The sequence below is a fragment of the Mandrillus leucophaeus genome, unplaced genomic scaffold, assembly GCF_000951045.1.
Source record: "Mandrillus leucophaeus isolate KB7577 unplaced genomic scaffold, Mleu.le_1.0 Scaffold392, whole genome shotgun sequence".
NCBI lineage: Eukaryota > Metazoa > Chordata > Mammalia > Primates > Cercopithecidae > Mandrillus > Mandrillus leucophaeus.
Window position 1 is genome coordinate 1941354 of NW_012104165.1, and position 7775 is coordinate 1949128.

Genomic DNA, 7775 nt, shown 5'->3' on the forward strand with positions numbered 1-7775 from the left:
GCCTGGCCAACATGGCGAAAACCCATCTCTACTAAAAATACAAAAAAAAAAAAAAAAAAAAGCTGGGCATGGTGGTGTGTGCCTGTAATCCCAGCTACTATGGAGGCTGAGGCAGGAGAATCACTTGAACCCAGGAGGTGGAGGTTGCAGTGAGCTGAGATTGTGCCACTACACCCCAGCCTGGGCGACAGAGCAAGACTCCATCTCAAAAAAAAACAAAAAAGAAGTGAGCTGAAAAGTAGATAGCTTCCAATCCTTCCCAAAATAATTGATTTAATTTGTAACAGAAAATAGAGAAGTTGAAAGCTAAGGGCATTCTCAAGAATGGTGGAGATTCTGATGAAAGGTAATTGGGAGGAAATTTGTGAATCTAAGAAAGATGGATCTTAAACTGCAGTCTGGCTATTATGCAGGAGAGCATCAGGAGATAAGGCAGTTAGGAGGAACTCTTTTGGGGTCGGGACAAATATCAAATACTTACATCAGAAACTATTCCATTTAAGGAGCTACATTTTGGTTGGATTTGTTCATAGAGGAATTTATACCTCAGGGCATTGTTCAAAACAATGCAACAACTGGTCAGCAATAACTGAAACATAACAGTAGGGTGTGGTCAGAAAAAGAGTGAAAAAGAACGTTGCCAGCACCACTGTCATCCCAGGGTGACTGGGGCATACCGAAAACTGCATCACCACGAAGGGTAATATCAGAGGATTAGCACTCCTGGAAGTGAAATATCCAGGGATACACAATACTCCATGTTAACAAAATGAAGGGCAATAATCACACGATCATCTCAACTGACATAGAGAAAGCATTCAACAAAATTCAACACACTTTTATGAAAAAAGCATTCAGCAAACTAGGAATAGAATGAAACTACCTCAACTTAATAAAAGCCATAAATGAAAAGCCCACAGGTAATATATTCAGTGGCCTTAAGTTTTTCCTCTAAGATCTAGAACAAGGCAAGGAGGCTTACTCTCACCACTACTGTTCAGCATAGCACTAGAAGTCCTACTCAGAGCAATCAGACAAGAAAAAGAGCCCCATTGCGGTGACTACCGCCTGTAATTCCAGCACTTCGGGAAGCTGAGAGGGTGCACTGCTTAAGCCCAAGTGTTCAAGATCAGCCTAGGCAACATGGTGAAACCCCATCACCACAAAAAACTAGCCAGACACGATGGCATATACCTGTAATCCCAGCTACTTGGGAGGCTGAGGCAAGAACCTGGGAGGCGGAGGTTGCAGTGAGCCGAGATCACACCATTGCACTTCAGCATGGGCGACAGAGCCAGACCCCGTCTTGAAAGAAAAGAAAAGGAAGAAGAAAAAAAGAAACAAAAGTCATCCAAATTGGAAAAGAATACTAAAATTATCTGTTTACAGATGGCATGATCATATCACACAAAAAAGCTATTACAACTAATAAACAACTTTAGGAAAGTAGCAAGGTATAAAATGAACACACAAAAATCAGTTGCATTTCTACAAACTACAATGACCAACCTGAAAAGAAAATTAAGAAAACAATCCCATTTACTATAGCACCAAAAAGAATAAAATATTTAGGCAAAAACTGAACCAAGGAGGTAAAAGACTCGTACAGGAAAAACTATAAAACATTGCTAAAAGAAATCAGGGAAGATACAAATAAATGGAAAGGCATCCTGTGCTTGTGGAGTGGAAGACTTTAATACTGTGAATACGTACCTATTATCCAACGTAATCCACAGATTCAATGGAATTGTCAAAAACTCAATGGTATTTTTTGCAGAAATAGGAAAAAACCATCCTAAGACTCATATAGAATCTCCAGGGAACCCGAATAGCCAAAACAATCTTGAAAAAGAAGAACAAAGTTGTAGAACTCACTCTTCCTGATTTTGAACCATACTACGAAGCAATGTTAAGATGGTTGTAGGGGCCAGGTGCGGTGGCTCATGCCTGTAATCCCAGCACTTTGGGAGGCTGAGGTGGGTGGATCACTAGGTCAGGAGTTCGAGGCCAGCCTGGCCAGCATAGTAAAACCCTCTCTCTACTAAAAATACAAAAGATTAGTTGGGCATGGTGGTGCGCGCCTATAGTCCCAGCTACGGCGGGAGGGTGAGGCAGGAGAATTGCCTGAACCCAGCAGATAGAGGTTGCAGTGAGCCGAGATTGTGCCACTGCACTCCAGTGACAGAGCGAGACTCTATCTAAAAAAAAAAAAAAAAAAAAGATGGTTGTAGTACTGACATAAAGACAGGTATATAGACTCATGGAACAGAGAGCCCAGAAATAAATCCTTGCATATATGGATGAATAATTTTGACAATGATGCCAAGAACTACACAATGGAGAAAGGACAGATCCTTTAACAAACAGTATTGGAAAAAGTGGATATCTACATTCAAAAGAAAGAAGTGGACCTTATCTCCATACATATGCAAAAAAATTAATTCAGAATGGGTTAAAGACCTAAACATAAGACCAAAAACTATACAACTCCTAGAAGAAAACATAGAGGAAAAGCTTCAGGATATTGGATTTGACAGTGATTTCTTGGAGAGGCCACCAAGAACACAGACAACAAAAGCAAAAATAGACAAATGGGCCCACGCCAAACTTAAAAACTTCTGCACATCAAAGGAAACAATAAAAAAAAGTGAAAACACAACTTATAGAACAGGAGGAAAAAGTTTGCAACTGATAAGGGGTTAATATCCACCGTATATAAGGAACTTCTATAACTCAACAACAAAAAACTAATATCCTGATTTAAAAATGGGCAACAGACTTTAATAAACATTTCTTGAAAAAGATACACAAATAACCAATAAGCATATGAAAAAATGCTCAACATGACTAATCATTAAAGAAATAGAAATCAAAATCACAATGACATATAACCTCACATCTGTTAGGATGGTCCTGTGAAAAGAACAGAAAATAACAAGTGTTAGAGAGGATACGCAGAAATTGGAACTGTGTGCACTGTTGGTGGGAATGTAAAGTGGTGCAGCCATTATGAAAAACAGTGTGGAGTTCGTGGTCTACATACATATATATACATGTATATATACAAGTTATATGTTTTCATCCACGGTTACTGGTTCATAACTTCCATCTCCCTTGTTACAGTCTTTTGTTATAACGTTGTGTGTGTTAGGCCTCAGGGGCAGGCCTCAAGGAACAGAATCTCTCTTCTGCCTTCCTTTCACCTGCCCCAAGGCAGAACTCTAATATTACCCCATCTTTTCCATCATGGGTCTTAAGACCCTCCCCTGGGAGGCTCCAGCCTCATGTCCTGGAGGAAGGAATGCTTCCATAAAAACCCAAGAGGACTGGGTTCGAAGGCCTCCAGATATCTGAACCCGTGGAGGTTCCTGGAGGGTGGCATGCCCAGAGAGGGCATGGAAGCCCCATACCCCTTCCACTATACCTTGCCCTTCACGTCTATTCATCTGTGTCCTTTATAATATCCTTTATAATAAACTGGTAAATGTAAATGTTTCCCTGAGTTCTATGAGCCACTCCAGCGAATTAATTGAACCCAAAGAGGAGGTTGTAGGAACCCCAACTTGAAACCAGTCAGTCAAGAAGTCCCAGAGACCCAGACTTGCAACTGGTATCTGAGGCTATAGGGGGAGGTCTTGGGGACTGAGCTCCCAATCTGCAGGAACTGAAATTACCTTCAGGTAGATAGTGTCAGAACTGAATTGGAGGACACCTAGCTGGTGTCTGCTGCTTGATGTGTGGGGAAAAACCTTCACACATTTAGCCACAGTAGTCTTCTATATTGATGATTATTGTGGTGTGAGACTAGAGGAAAATGGTTGGTGAGAGTTTTCCCAACACAAAATTAAAATTATGATTCTCGTACAATCCAGCAATCCTACTTCTGGGGGGGGTTTCAAAAGAATTCAAAAGCATTCAAAGTAGGATCCTAAAGAGATATTTGCAGCATTATTCACACTAGCCAAGAGGTAAAAGCAAAACAAATGGCAATTGACAGATGAATGGATATACAAAATGTGGTATATACATACAATGGAATATTATGTAGCCTTAAAAAAGAAGGAAATCCTATCACACACTACAATAATAGATAAATCTTGAGGACATTATGGTAAGTGAAGTAAGCCAGTCGCAAAAGAAGAAACACTGTATGATTCCACTAACATGAAGTATCTAAAGTAGGCAAAATTACAGAAACAGAAGGTAGAAAGGTTGTTGCCAAGGACTGGCTGGAAGGGAGAGGAGAATTCGTGTTTGTTGGGCATAGAGTTTCAGTGTTGAAAGATGAAAGTGTTTCAGAGATCTGTTGCATAACAATGTGAATATACTTAATTATGGGGCACGGCAGCTCACACATGTAATCCCAGCATTTTGGGAGACCGAGGTGTGTGGACCACGAGGTCAGGAGTTTGAGACCAGCCTGGCCAACATGGTGAAACTCTGTCTCTACTAAAAACACAAAAATTAGCTGGGCATGAGGGCACACGCCTGTAGTCCCAACTACTGGGGAAGCTGAGGCAGAAGAATCATTTGAACCCGGAAGTTGGAGGTTGCTGTGAGCTCAGATTGTGCCACTGCACTCCAGCCTGGGGGACAGAGTGAGACTCCATCTCAAAAAAAAAAAGAAAGAAAAAGAAATCCCGTTAGAAGAGAATAAAATAGAGTGGAAACAAGACGACCGAATAGGAACAGCTCTAGTCTGCAGCTCCCAATGTAATTGATGCAGAAGACAGGTGATTTTTGCATTTCCAACCGAGGTAACTGGTTCCTCTCACTGGGACTGGTTGGATAGTGCGTACAGCCCACGGAGGGTGAGCTGAAGCAGGGCAGGGCATTGCCTCACCCAGGAAGTGCAAGGAGTCAGGAGATTACACTTTCCTAGCCGAGGGAAGCTGTGACAGACTGTACCTGGAAAATCGGAACACTCCTGCTCTAATACTGCACTTTTCCAATGGTCTTAGCAAACGGCACACCAGGAGATTATACCCTGAGCCTGGCTTGGAGGGTCCCATGCCCATGGAGTCTTGCTCACTGCTAGTGCAGCAGTCCAAGATCAAACACCAGGTGGCAGCCTGACCGGGGGAGGGGGCACCATTGCTGAGACTTGAGTAGGTAAACAAAGTGGTTGGGAAGCTCAAACTGGGTGGAGCCCACCACAGCTCAACGAGGCTTGCCTGCCTTTGTAGACTACACCTCTGGGGGCAGCGCATAGCTGAACAAAAGGCAGCAGAAACTTCTGCAGACTTAAACGTGCCTGTCTGACAGCTCTGAAGAGAGCAGTGGTTCTCTCAGCACAGAGTTTGAGCTCTGCGAACGGACAGACTGCCTCCTCAAGTGGGTCCTTGACTCCGTGTAACCTACCTGGGAGACACCTCCCAGTGGGGGCTGACTGACACCTCATAAAGCCAGGTGCTCATCTAAGACGAAGCTTCCAGAGGAAGGATCAGGCAGCAATATTTGCTGTTCTGCATATTTGCTGTTCTGCAGCCTCCACTGGTGATACCTAGGCAAACAGGATCTGGAGTAGACCTCCAGCAAACTCCAACAGACCTGCAGCTGAGGGACCTGACTGTTAGAAGGAAAACTAACAAACAGAAAGGAATAGCATCAACATCAATAAAAAGGGCATCCACACCAAAACCCCATCTGTAGGTCACCATCATTGAAGACCAAAGGTAGATAAAACCACAAAGATGGAAGAAACCAGAGCAGAAAAGCTGAAAATTCTAAATACCTGAGCGCCTCTTCTCGTCCAAAGGATCGCAGCTCCTCACCAACAACGAAACAAAGCTGGACGGAGAATGAATTTGACGAATTCACAGAAGTAGGCTTCAGAAGGTCAGTAATAGCAAACTCATCTGAGCTAAAGGAGGACGTTTGAACCCACCATAAGGAAGCTAAAAACCTTGAAAAAAGATTAGACAAATGGCTAACTAGAATAAACAGTGTAGAGAAGACCTCAAAGGACCTGAAGGAGCTGAAAATCATGGCACGAGAGCTACGTGATGCATGCACAAGCTTCAGTAGCCGATTCAACAAGTGGAAGAAAGGGTATCAGTGATTGAAGATCAAATGAATGAAATAAAGTGAGAAGAGAATTTAGAGTAAAAAGAAATGAACATAGCCTCCAAGAAATATGGGACTATGTGAAAAGACCAAATCTTCATTTGATTGGCATACCTGAAAGTGACGGGGAATATGGAACTAAGTTGGAAAACACTCTGCAGGATATTATCCAGGAGAACTTCCCCAACCTAGTAAGGCAGGCCAACGTTCAAATTCAGGAAATACAGAGAACACCACAAAGATACTCCTCGAGAAGAGCAGTCCCAAGACACATAATTGTCAGATTCACCAAGGTTGAAATGAAGGAAAAAATGTTAAGGGCAGCCAGAGAGAAAAGTCGAGTTACCCACAAAGGGAAGTCCATCAGACTAACAGTGAATCTCTTGGCAGAAACTCTGCAAACCAGAAGAGAGTGGGGGCCAATATTCAACATTCTTAAAGAAAAGAATTTTCAATCCAGAATTTCATATCCAGCCAAACTAAGTTTCATAAGTGGAGGAGAAATAAAATCCTTTACAGACAAGCAAATGCTGAGAGCTTTTGTCACCACCATGCCTGCCTTACAAGAGCTCCTAAAGGAAGCACTAAACATGGAAAGGAACAACCAGTACCAGCCATTGCAAAAACATGCCAAATTGTAAAGACCATCGATGCCAGGAAAAACTGCATCAACTAACAGGCAAAATAACCAGCTAACATCATGACAGGATCAAATTCACACATAACAATATTAACCTTAAATGTAAATGGGCTAAATGCCCCAATTAAAAGACAGACTGGCAAATTGGATAAAGAGTCAAGACCCACCAGTGTGCTGCATTCAGGAGACCCATCTCACATGCAGAGACACACATAGGCTCAAAATAAAGGGATGGAGGAAGATCTACCAAGCAAATATAAAGCAAAAAGAGGCAGGGGTTGCAATCCTAGTCTCTGATAAAACAGACTTTAAACGAACAAAGATCAAAAGAGACAAAGAAGGACATCACATAATGGTAAAGGGATCAATACAACAAGAAGAGCTAACTATCCTAAATAGATATGCACCCAATACAGGAACACCCAGATTCATAAAGCAAGTCCTTAGAGACCTACAAAGAGAATTAGACTCCCACACAACAATAACGGGAGACTTTAACACCCCACTGTCAATATTAGACAGATCAACGAGACAGAACATTAACAACGATATCCAGGACTTGAACTCAGCACTGGACCAAGCAGACCTAATAGACATCTACAGAACTCTCCACCTCAAATCAACAGAATATACATTCTTCTCAGCACCACATTGCACTTATTCCAAAATTGACCACAAAGTTGGAGGTAAAGCACTCCTCAGCAAATGTACAAGAATAGAAATCAAAACAAACTTGTCTCTCAGACCACAGAGCAATCAAATTAGAACTCAGGATTAAGAAATTCATTTGAAACTGCACAACTACATGGAAACAGAACAACTTGCTCCTGAATGACTACTGGGTAAATAACAAAATGAAGACAGAAATAAAGATGTTCTTTGACACCAATGAGAACAAAGATACAACGTACCAGAATCTCTGGGACACATTTAAAGCAGTGTGTAGAGGGAAATTTATAGCACTAAATGCCCATAAGAGAAAGGAGGAAAGATCTAAAATTGACACCCTAACATCACAATTAAAAGAACTAGAGAAGCAAGAGCAAACACATTCAAAAGCTAGCAGAAG